The sequence below is a fragment of the Calidris pugnax genome, unplaced genomic scaffold (assembly GCF_001431845.1).
Source record: "Calidris pugnax isolate Ruff unplaced genomic scaffold, ASM143184v1 scaffold70, whole genome shotgun sequence".
Classification (NCBI taxonomy): Eukaryota; Metazoa; Chordata; class Aves; order Charadriiformes; family Scolopacidae; genus Calidris; species Calidris pugnax.
This window is the reverse complement of record NW_015090862.1, coordinates 9,845,869-9,857,857: the sequence shown is the minus strand read 5'-3', so window position 1 is coordinate 9,857,857 and position 11,989 is coordinate 9,845,869.

The window sequence follows — 11,989 nt, the reverse complement described above, 5'->3', positions numbered from 1 at the left end:
CAGAAAACACATCTTTTTCCTCTAATACACTTGCTTTTCTCACATATGATATGCATAAGCACTGGGCTTTGTCCTTGTATCTCCAAGAATTCCTCCCAGTCCTCCACCCGGATTGTTCTCAGTTCGGAAGAACAGCCATGTAGACTCCCCCTTGCTCCAGTTCTAGGACCTGAAAACACATCCTGACCTGTCTTTGGAAGCACGACCTCTGACACTGTACTCAGTGTTAAGCTCTTATCTTCACCAGGAGGAACTCACTCGCTCTACACTGATACCAGGCAGCCCTGGGAAAAGAGAGAGGGGGGGAGCTTATGGATGAAGCACCAGAAAGAGAAATTATTACAAAGTACAATATATGCTTGCCCTATTTTTGCTATACCCTAGGATCCTGCTTAGGGCTGCTGGACACAGGAGACCAGGCTGAGCAGACCCTCCATCCCATACGTGACAGCAGTTCTCTGTTCTCATCACACAGAAGAGCACTGGCTGTCAGAGCAGCTGTGGTTTTCTGCCTCGTACTGTAATGCACCCTCAACGCTTCCATTATTCCAGCAAGTTGTTACATCTTTCTCCACAGCGTACTTTCTACAGAACAGTGTGAAAACCTTTCCAAGTTTCTGCTGCGATTAGATACTTGAGAAAGAACTGTTTCATAGATATGACAAAGATGCTCCGATACACACACATCAGATTAATACACTGAAACAAAAAAAAAAGATAAAAAATCATTGAAGGAGCAGTGTGAAAACCTTTCCAAGTTTCTGCTGCGATTAGATACTTGAGAAAGAACTGTTTCATAGATATGACAAAGATGCTCCGATACACACACATCAGATTAATACACTGAAACAAAAAAAAAAGATTAATCATTGAAGGAATAAGTGCAAGAAGTGCACAAAACCCCCATACCATACACATATTCATCTGCTTTCTCACATTTCTCTGGAAACATTAGGAAAAAAATAATGAGCTGCCTACACATTTAATATCAACTTACGAACCTCTCTCAGCTTTACTGTAAATGCCACCATAAAGGAACAAAGAAGTTTGAGACAGGGCTGGCATCAAGCACAGGACCAACTCAAAAAGAGCCGAGTTTCCAAAAAGCTGTGATTCTAGCTCATTACAAGTAACTATTACTTTAATATATGGACGTCTGCTCAAAGAGAGCTGGTAGCTAATTACATTTGCTATTTCAATGTGGAACAGCAAATAAGGAGCAATACTTTTAATAATGTTTTCATAGCTAAACCACACAATACATGTTCCATGTGACACACACCCTACACCTCTGCTCAGAGGTGATAGTTTCATCAGGTTGGTTTCTCATTCTGTGCAGAAGAGAACAAACAGCAGGGCCTGTTCGGAACTAGAATATGACAAGTGAGAATGAATTACAGGCAGGGTAAATATTGCTGGTGATAAATAAAATTTTGTTATAGTTACCCTGCTCTGGGAAGGATTTTGTTACAGACAATGCGGAACAGAATATTTGCTCACAGGAAGCAGAATGAATAGAAAAGGTTCTTTTCATTATTCGCTACAAAGGTCCGTGCCGTCAAACCCGTGGGAAATGCTCCATTTGGACAGGACCGTGACCACTATCACTGCTCAGCCCAACGCTGACATTCTTATCGGTATTGAGAGTTCACAGAGATTGAGCTGTAGTTAAGTCTGTGGGATGTGAGGACACAAACGTTATTCTGATCACAGAATAATTCAGTTGGAGCGATGCCTGACCAGCACATCGAACTTGACTGACTGGTTCCTGCATTCACTAGTGACATCATGGAGAGTTTCTGAACAAAACCCAAACCTAAAATATAGCAATTTCCAATTAGTCACTGCACAAGGCTTGCTTCAAGTCCTAGTACCAGCTGAGCACTATTAGATCTTAGAAAATAATTCTTCTAAAAACCACCACCATAGCTTTTCCCATTATTTTGGGGTCAAATTTGCCGATCGGGATCAAATTTGCCAAATTTATACCAATATGATAGATAGGATTTTTTCCTGTCAATTCTAAAAACTCAAGTCCAAGTTTGAAGAAAGAAGATTTTACTCCATATTGTACAATGCCTTTCTTTCCTCACACCTCCCTCCTGCCTTTGAAGGCCATTCTAAAGCGGAAACTGTTTTTTCCATATTTTTCTGATCACCTAACACCGCACAGCTTTGACCTTCTAATGCACATGCAAAACAACTGAAACAGAATTGATTCTACACTATATATATGTGGAAAAGATATTTAATTGTAAAATAGAAAAAGTAGGCCAGAGTACAGTTTTAAGGGTAATTCTTGTGTGTACAGTATAGGTAAACTAGACTTTTTGCTTAAGTTTATATAAACAATTCCATAAAAGCAGTGAAACATGGAACAACAAAGCAAAGCACAAAGAGTTTTAGCTTACAAAAAAAGGAATCTGCACAGTAGTTCAAAATTTAATGTAACACAGCACTGAACAATCTTAAGGCAGCTCAGTCTAAGCACAGGACTAGAAGCCAGAAGCTCCTGAGATCCATTCCCAGGTCCACCACAGAGTCTCGTGGTCTTGGGCCAGTCATTTAACACGCCCTGTGTTGCGCTTATACCAGTTATAAAATTGAGACAGTAACACTCACTTACCTGCCTCAGGCAGTACAGTAAGGGTTCTTTAAAAGATTTTTACAATGTTCTGAAGATGTAACGTGCTATATAAATCCTAAGCATAATAGATCACTGCACAGACACACACAAACACAGTATCACAGTGAAGAACAATGATGCCGGGTAAGAAGAGCATCACTACAACATAAAAACTTGTCCAATTGCATAATTAAAATGCAAAAGTCTGTTTAGAAAAAATGTATCACTGAAATAATTTCAAGGCTGTTGGGGGAAAGAGATCAATAGGAAAATTCTAAAAGAACTATCATTTGTGTTCCAGCGGAGACATTCTTCCTTATTTGTTCCTGAACTTTAAAACTTTTGTACAGGAAAACTGTAAGACACACAAAGTGAAGTTTCAGTGCCTCCACTACCAAATTTTAAATTGCCCCTAATATGCAAATCAAGATATTTTTTGTTCCTTTTAATTACAAGTTACATTCCTCCAAGAAATATACCATCCACAATAAAACTGGCTGCAGGCTTACTTCAAATGACCTATAGACTAAACATTTTTCTCATAATTTTTCTCATCTTTGCTGAAAAATACCTATGCAAGATGTATGTGTAGAAATTATAAAAACATGCAGCATATGTACAAACTGAAAAGTTTAAAAAATATTAGCTTCATATACATGTAAATCTACTTGGATATATCTGAAATTAAATATAAAAATTTCACCGCCTAAAATAAAAAAAAAAACCAAACCAAAAATGGTTTTCAGAGAATCTGAGACAACTACTTAAAGCTGTACAAAGATTTCCACCTGGAAATGTCTTATTCAGAGAAGTTTAAGTTGTTACCACATAGAAATAACTGTTAATTCATTTTGTCACATAATTCATTTTCAAGTTGTCAGCTTAAATCAACAACATCACCCTTAAAACTGTTCTGTTTTTCAGAAGTTAGATTCATACTAAAATCAAAAATTTCACAAAAACATTGGCTTCTCATGTTTCTGGATCCCTTCAAAAAGATTTATCAACTCATTTTGAAACTGTAAAAAAAACAACTATTTACAGTATTTCATTTTAAATACTTTTCACAATTTCTAAATTCAGAGTTTTTATGTTACAAGAAATTCATCAGAGCTCACGGCTTAAGTCCAGTTATCAACTTGTAGCATCTTCTCTATGGTGTAATCCTGTGTCTGTACCTATATAGCGTACAGTTCAAGATTGTACTGCAGGGTTTTGAAAGTAACAGGCTTTGCGGTACGTTCATTTTTTATTAAACAGCTTCTTTATTAGTCTGGAGGCGGTTCATTGCCTCTAACTTCTGCCGATAAGCCTCTGCTTCTTGTTCTTTCTTTAGAAGCTGCTGGCGATATTTTTGTGCTTCTCTGTTTGCCTCATCCAGTTGTTTCTGAAGAGTTTCTCTTTCCTATTAGAAACAGAACCAGCAATATTTTGTCAAATAGGTATCAAATACAAGTTAAAATGGCAAATACTTTGCAAATACTCTTTACATGCAGTTCAAGGGTTAGGGTATCGTGTAGAAACTGGTCACTTCTTACTCAGGCAAACACCTATGAATGCTGCTGTGTCAATTAGATATGAACTCTCACACCAGGCAGCCCCCCACAATAAGGCTTGAAGTGTAAATATAGTAAACTCAAGTTTCTTTGGCTGCAAAGACACCAAACAATTCCTCAAGGAAAAAGAGTGAAATCAAAAAGCAGAAGCATGGTGATCAAATACTAACGTAATATATTAACGTATCTCTAATGATTTAACTCCCTTTTTTTTTCTTTTTTAAATCAACTTCTAATAGGATCGAATCCAATCTAACAGGATTGTCCCTTTCTGTTTTATTTCTAATCAGACAGTATGATCAAAACCTGTTACCTAACGGCAATTTGCACTGGGAAGTGACAGCTGCCCACTAACAGAAATATACACATAACTGATTTATAAATGGAGCGATCTGAGGTGATTGATATTATACAATCCAGAGGTATAATTACAGCCCCAAGGACACCACATTTCTATGAATTAACAGGCATTTAGCTAGGTAACCTTTTTCAGTTCAAAAGGAGTAACTCAAGGCTTCATCTTGTATACAAGTTTGTTGGGAATGGCTATGAAATGGTTTCCAAGCAAAATAATACAGGAAATGCCACTTCCTATGAAGCTGCCTCAGGAACTCAGGAGAATGCATTTCTATCTCCGGTGACATAGGTACTGTCAATTTTGTTTGATGCTGCACTGAGCCCAATTGAAAAAGCAATTTGCTTGGAAAATAGTTTTGTTTTGATCTTCAACCAAATACCACTTCATTAAAGTGCATCATACTTTTATGAGTAAGGTATTTGATTTCAAATCATTCTTTCCACTGTAGATGTTAAATAGCCACAGGAGGGAGGTTGTCGGAGAAGCAAGCCATCTCCCAGAAAAACAAAACTCTTATCAAAAACTGAGGCCCAGTGAAGACAAGTTGCCTTTTCACCTTATTCCCATCCCAGCAGCTCAGTATCACGTTCCCATTTAATGCCTCACACAGTGGTTAGAGGTTTCTCCCCGCACACCCCCATAACAGCATCCTTATTCTTCACCTCTTTGATGCACTCACATATTTTCATGGTCAGAGCCTGAAAATACCACCAAATACTCTGCCTCCCTTCTACTTGCTACTGTTCTCAGTACTTGTCACAGCCACATTTAGCTGTCACATGCTGTGCTGAATGTGCTGGAATATAATGACATAGGTGATGAGATCATTGCTAACAGCAGCATCTGTACAGCAAAAACAACAGGTGAAGGAGAGATGTTATTAACAGGTTCTAAAGACTGGCTATAACACAGAACAGAGCAAACTCCATTAAGTGCAACCTGATTTTACATGGGGCTTTAAGAGCCGAAGGAAGCAAGCTAGAGTTTGGTTCACTTGGAGCCCATGCTAATAAAATGAAAGTTTATATGATCTTGCTTACTTATTTGAAAAGTAAGTTCAGCTTCCACTGCTGAACATTTGCATTCTGGTTTTTTAAGCAACTTTATGACTGGCCAAGCCATGTAGCAAAGTAGACTGACAAATGCCAAATGAAGGGTAGATTGTAGATCTCAAAGGATCTGGAATACACCAATTATTTAGTTCTGTAAGTTATCTATATAGTTTAAGGGGAGACAACAGCTTATGTAAAACAGCCTCACGGAGTAGAAAGCTGGTGAAAAGAGCTACAAGACAGTTCCTCAGGGAAGCAGTCAAAAACAGGTCATCCTGCTACATGTGGAAAGCAACCCCTCCCTCTTGAGGGCACTCAGGTCTGGAATACACTGAGCAGGGCATTATCTATTATCTACATCATGAATTTGTCACATAAAAAACATCAGAGATCTTCTACTGGCAAGAAGCAAAGCTGCTCTATCTACTGTGCTGCAGAAGAGTAAGAACAACCAGTAGCTCACTGGCCAGTGGTTCTGTGGTGCATTACAAAAAGCAAGGTGCTATCACCACCACAGAGCATGTGCAGACTTAGGAGTATTTCCCACAGAAGAGAGAAATAGAGCCATGTACCCACAAGGAGGACAGCACGTTAAGGAAGGGAGAGAAAAAAAGGGGGGGAAAAAGTCTCAGTGGCAGAGACAAGAAGATAAAACCAGTATCCACCAGACAGACTAGCAATTCAAAGCATGCGGGTTAGTCCAGCAGCTAATAGCTGTAGTTTTTAGACACAGACCTAACACAAACAGAATATTAGGGAACTGAGGCCAAGTATACCTCTAATGAGGCAGTGGAAAGACAACAGTGCTTCTGGAGGAGCATTGCAGATCTAGAGTGGACTGAACAATGGAAATTGCTTCCTTAACTTTGACATCTAGAATAGGAAGGACTACATCTGGTCTATTAACTTCATCAAATCCAGGAAGTGTTCTTAGGGCATTCTTTAGAACACAACCTGAAGCGTTCTCATTATCTGAAGTCCTTTTGTATCAGTATAAAAACCTACCCAGGTAAAAATCAAATTAGAGGATTCTGAGTGCTCCTAAGAAATCTTCCATTTTATCAGGGTATTTTCTTCATTACGTGTAACTTTTCTTAACAGTCTATGTCTGGACAATAGGGACACCCATAACTAAAATAACCAAACCAAGCATTCTCTTTAACGACAAAAAAAGCATGGATAGGAAATCACTAATATAACTGCTTTACAATTATGATTTTTAGTCTAATGAAATCATTGTCCTGGTTCTAATGCGTGTCACCTTTCAAACATGCAACATGGGAAAGACAGTCAAATTCAAGAATGAAAATAAAAATCACTGTATGTTAATGAATTATGCATAAAAATGAAAAACAGAGTATCTGTGTGACAGTGGTTTTTTTGCTGCCATCTCACGTTTAAAGTATCAAGGCATTTAGGAAAACTATCACTCTTCAAAATGAGTTGAAATGTTTGAACTTAACAGACTTAAAAAAGAGAAAAATTGAAGACCACCACTATAGCTTTAGTCATTTCACAATACTTTCACAGGAAAGTTTGTCACCTCACATAAATGGGAGGATGTTCCAAGTAAAGACTTTAAAACTACAGTTAACTGTTCATGCACTAGGAATTTAAAAAAAAATGAAGAAAGCACTCTTAGCCTGGAATCAACTCTTTATAATGAAATAAAGGAATGAATCACCAAAGAAACCAAACAATAAAAGTTTTGTACATTAAAAAAGTATTTTAACAAGAGGAGGGGTCCCTCTCCCTCCAAATTCAAGTATCTACACCACCTTCTGTGATGAAGTTTGAAGTGAACTGACTTTATGTGCACTTCTTTAATGTCCCTGTTACCGAAGTGAGGTAGCACCATACTCCTGTGAACCACAATACGGCTCCTGCAATAACCTGGCCCCCAATGCAGAGGCAGAGTCTGCAGGAGCATTTCCAGTTGTACAGGCAGGGACAAAGTCGTCAAAACTTGTACTTAAGAGTAACAGACAGTAACTCATCAAAATCAACTTCCTTCAATATTTGAGAAACATGTTTGAAATACATAATTGAAACCGGTAATTCCGGTTTGTACTGTTATACCAACTATCTGTAATTAGGAACAGGTCAATTAATTCCTTAACGAATCTAGATACTTTTTCCTTCGCCTAACAGAATTATTAAAATACTTAAGGAAATGTAATTTCCTTTATGAATAATTCAGGCAGATGTTTAAAAGTGTGAAGAAAAGAAATGCTTTTATTGTAACATTTATACATTTTAAAAAAATGCAGCAACAAAATTGCAACTGTCATGATAATCTGTAATGACCACAAAGGTGCAAAGGCCAAAAATATTTAATGTGACAACTTAGGGACAGGGAAAGCAAGTGATGAAAGGTGGTAATTATTGTTATTAGATATGGATAACATATAGCACATACTGTACAATAAAAAGTATTCAATTAGGCACAATTCAATAATATGAACTGGAGAATACAACCTTTGATAAATGAAGCATCATGGAGTTGACAAAATGAAAGCTTACAGCCTAGTCAAGGCAGACAGCAATTTTCACAAACTTTTGACCAAAACTGATGAGTACAGTTAGAAGTAACAGAAGAAGGAATGAGATGGTTGACCTATGGTGGCTAATATAAAAAAGCTACAATTTTAAATTGAATAGCTACATCTATTTGTCATATATAAAAAGAAGAGCTCTCTGAATCTTGTTAGGTCTTCTGCACTATAATTTAAAAAAAAAAACAAAAAACAAACACAAAAACCAAAACAACCAAGATGGTGCAAAGATGTGTAATAGTAAACTGCTCCAGAAATTAAAAAAAAAAAAAAGAGGCAAACCAGTGCTTTGAGCTTTAATTGCAGGAAAACTAACTAGCATTGCCAGAACTTCATGCAATCTGTCATTAGCATTGGAGGTGGCTCAGAATACTGCTCCCAGGATAGCCACGGGAACTAACCTTCCTACACCCTTCCTGTCCCATCTAATAACGTAGGGACACCGCTTCTAAAGCAGGCTTCATGGGGACAGAACAGATTCACAGGAACATTTCAGTGTCCTCACTGAATAGTTCAAATGTACCTTCAAAATACAATCATGGTACAAGTACAGTTTGTTTGATTACTGAGAGAATAGACAGATTTTCTTGCCTACAAATTCACTGAAACCATGTTTCATAGCAATTAGTTTTTATAACGCCCCATGCCTCCCTGTCATGATGGCATACCCCCTTTTGCATCCTCTGAAAACAGCTGCACAGCTCCACACCTTTTCTCCACTTTTTGGGCAATCTCCTCCAGCTCTGGGACTAAAGTTTGCTGCCCGTCTCCAGAACTGTGCCGCTATCACTGAAGTTTCATGGTGTCAGCCGGGGAAGAGCCACTGTGTATAACCCCTTAGCACAAGTTTATTTAGCATCACAGTTTTGCAGCTTTCCCACAGTATTTTAAGTGTAAGACCAAAAAGCCTAAGTCATCCACTGACTCTATATCCATTAATTTAAACTCAGCCCTGGGACACATTTTTGTCTCAGCCCCAGCAGACCTAAGTTCCAAGGACACATGTGCAACTAAAGAGTACACAGCCCATCCTCAGTTCTGGGTACCACTCCCAGCCCTGCAACAGTCCATCTTCGTGAGCAAATGCTGCCTGTTTCCAAGAGCAGAGGATCACTCACCTCTCCGTCTGTACTCCTCAGGCTCCATACTGACTCCTTCTAACAGCACCTCTTCCAACGCGGACCACGACCTTTCAGGAGCTGTGGGCAGCTTGGTCTGGTGCCCTGCAAGCAGCTTCGCCCTTTATAGCTCCCTTTATCTCTCAGACTCACGCATTCTGGAAAAGGTTTAACGTAGGCAGGTTATTGGTGAGTGTTTATCTAACTCCTCCCAACTGAGGGCTTTTACAGTCTCCTATGTTCTCATCTGTGCTCTTTTGATGTGTAAGATAGTATATTCCAAGATGAGCTGCCTCTGCACTAACCCTTTCCCATTTTCAATCAATCTTTCAGAAGTCTCACAGTAATTCATTGTCATGAATATAAGACATTAACATCAAACTTGTGGGAGAGAAAAAGCTCAAAAGTTTCCAACACCAAGTAAGATCAGCCACGTTACACTAGCACACCGAGACCAGAGCTAGAAAGTGCCATTAAAACAAGGCATCAGCACATAATAAATTTGGCACTGCAGGTGGGGATTTTATTATTATTGGCTTTTTTAAGGAATTGCAGGACTGAGTTTTCCCAAGAAGAGAGTATATCATCACTCCCACAAGTCTTCAGTGCCTCATGCTGCCAGTCCCTTGCTGCTAGAAGGAAAGGATTACAACTATTGCCAGTTCCAGAACTGCAATAAAAAGCAGCAATGTCCCTCTCTGTGGATGTCCTGCCTTTCCAGACCAGACCACATTACACTGAAGGGTGATGTTGCTCCACTTGTATAACCCTAGATGTCAGAAAACACATCTTTTTCCTCTAATACACTTGCTTTTCTCACATATGATATGCATAAGCACTGGGCTTTGTCCTTGTATCTCCAAGAATTCCTCCCAGTCCTCCACCCGGATTGTTCTCAGTTCGGAAGAACAGCCATGTAGACTCCCCCTTGCTCCAGTTCTAGGACCTGAAAACACATCCTGACCTGTCTTTGGAAGCACGACCTCTGACACTGTACTCAGTGTTAACTCTTATCATCTTCACCAGGAGGAACTCACTCGTTCTACACTGATACCAGGCAGCCCTGGGAAAAGAGAGAGGGGGGGAGCTTATGGATGAAGCACCAGAAAGAGAAATTATTACAAAGTACAATATATGCTTGCCCTATTTTTGCTATACCCTAGGATCCTGCTTAGGGCTGCTGGACACAGGAGACCAGGCTGAGCAGACCCTCCATCCCATACATGACAGCAGTTCTCTGTTCTCATCATGCAGAAGAGCACTGGCTGTCAGAGCAGCTGTGGTTTTCTGCCTCGTACTGTAATGCACCCTCAACGCTTCCATTATTCCAGCAAGTTGTTACATCTTTCTCCACAGCATACTTTCTACAGAACAGTGTGAAAACCTTTCCAAGTTTCTGCTGCGATTAGATACTTGAGAAAGAACTGTTTCATAGATATGACAAAGATGCTCCGATACACACACATCAGATTAATACACTGAAACAAAAAAAAAAGATTAATCATTGAAGGAACTGCTGCGATTAGATACTTGAGAAAGAACTGCTTCATAGATATGACAAAGATGCTCTGATACACACATCAGATTAATACACTGAAACAAAAAAAAAAGATAAAAAATCATTGAAGGAGTAAGTGCAAGAAGTGCACAAAACCCCCATACCATACACATATTCATCTGCTTTCTCACATTTCTCTGGAAACATTAGGAAAAAAATAATAAGCTGCCTACACATTTAATATCAACTTATGAACCTCTCTCTGCTTTACTGTAAATGCCACCATAAAGGAACAAAGAAGTTTGAGACAGGGCTGGCATCAAGCACAGGACCAACTCAAAAAGAGCCGAGTTTCCAAAAAGCTGTGATTCTAGCTCATTACAAGTAACTATTACTTTAATATATGGACGTCTGCTCAAAGAGAGCTGGTAGCTAATTACATTTGCTATTTCAATGTGGAACAGCAAATAAGGAGCAATACTTTTAATAATGTTTTCATAGCTAAACCACACAATACATGTTCCATGTGACACACACCCTACACCTCTGCTCAGAGGTGATAGTTTCATCAGGTTGGTTTCTCATTCTGTGCAGAAGAGAACAAACAGCAGGGCCTGTTCGGAACTAGAATATGACAAGTGAGAATGAATTACAGGCAGGGTAAATATTGCTGGTGATAAATAAAATTTTGTTATAGTTACCCTGCTCTGGGAAGGATTTTGTTACAGACAATGCGGAACAGAATATTTGCTCACAGGAAGCAGAATGAATAGAAAAGGTTCTTTTCATTATTCGCTACAAAGGTCCGTGCCGTCAAACCCGTGGGAAATGCTCCATTTGGACAGGACCGTGACCACTATCACTGCTCAGCCCAACGCTGACATTCTTATCGGTATTGAGAGTTCACAGAGATTGAGCTGTAGTTAAGTCTGTGGGATGTGAGGACACAAACGTTATTCTGATCACAGAATAATTCAGTTGGAGCGATGCCTGACCAGCACATCGAACTTGACTGACTGGTTCCTGCATTCACTAGTGACATCATGGAGAGTTTCTGAACAAAACCCAAACCTAAAATATAGCAATTTCCAATTAGTCACTGCACAAGGCTTGCTTCAAGTCCTAGTACCAGCTGAGCACTATTAGATCTTAGAAAATAATTCTTCTAAAAACCACCACCATAGCTTTTCCCATTATTTTGGGGTCAAATTTGCCGATCGGGATCA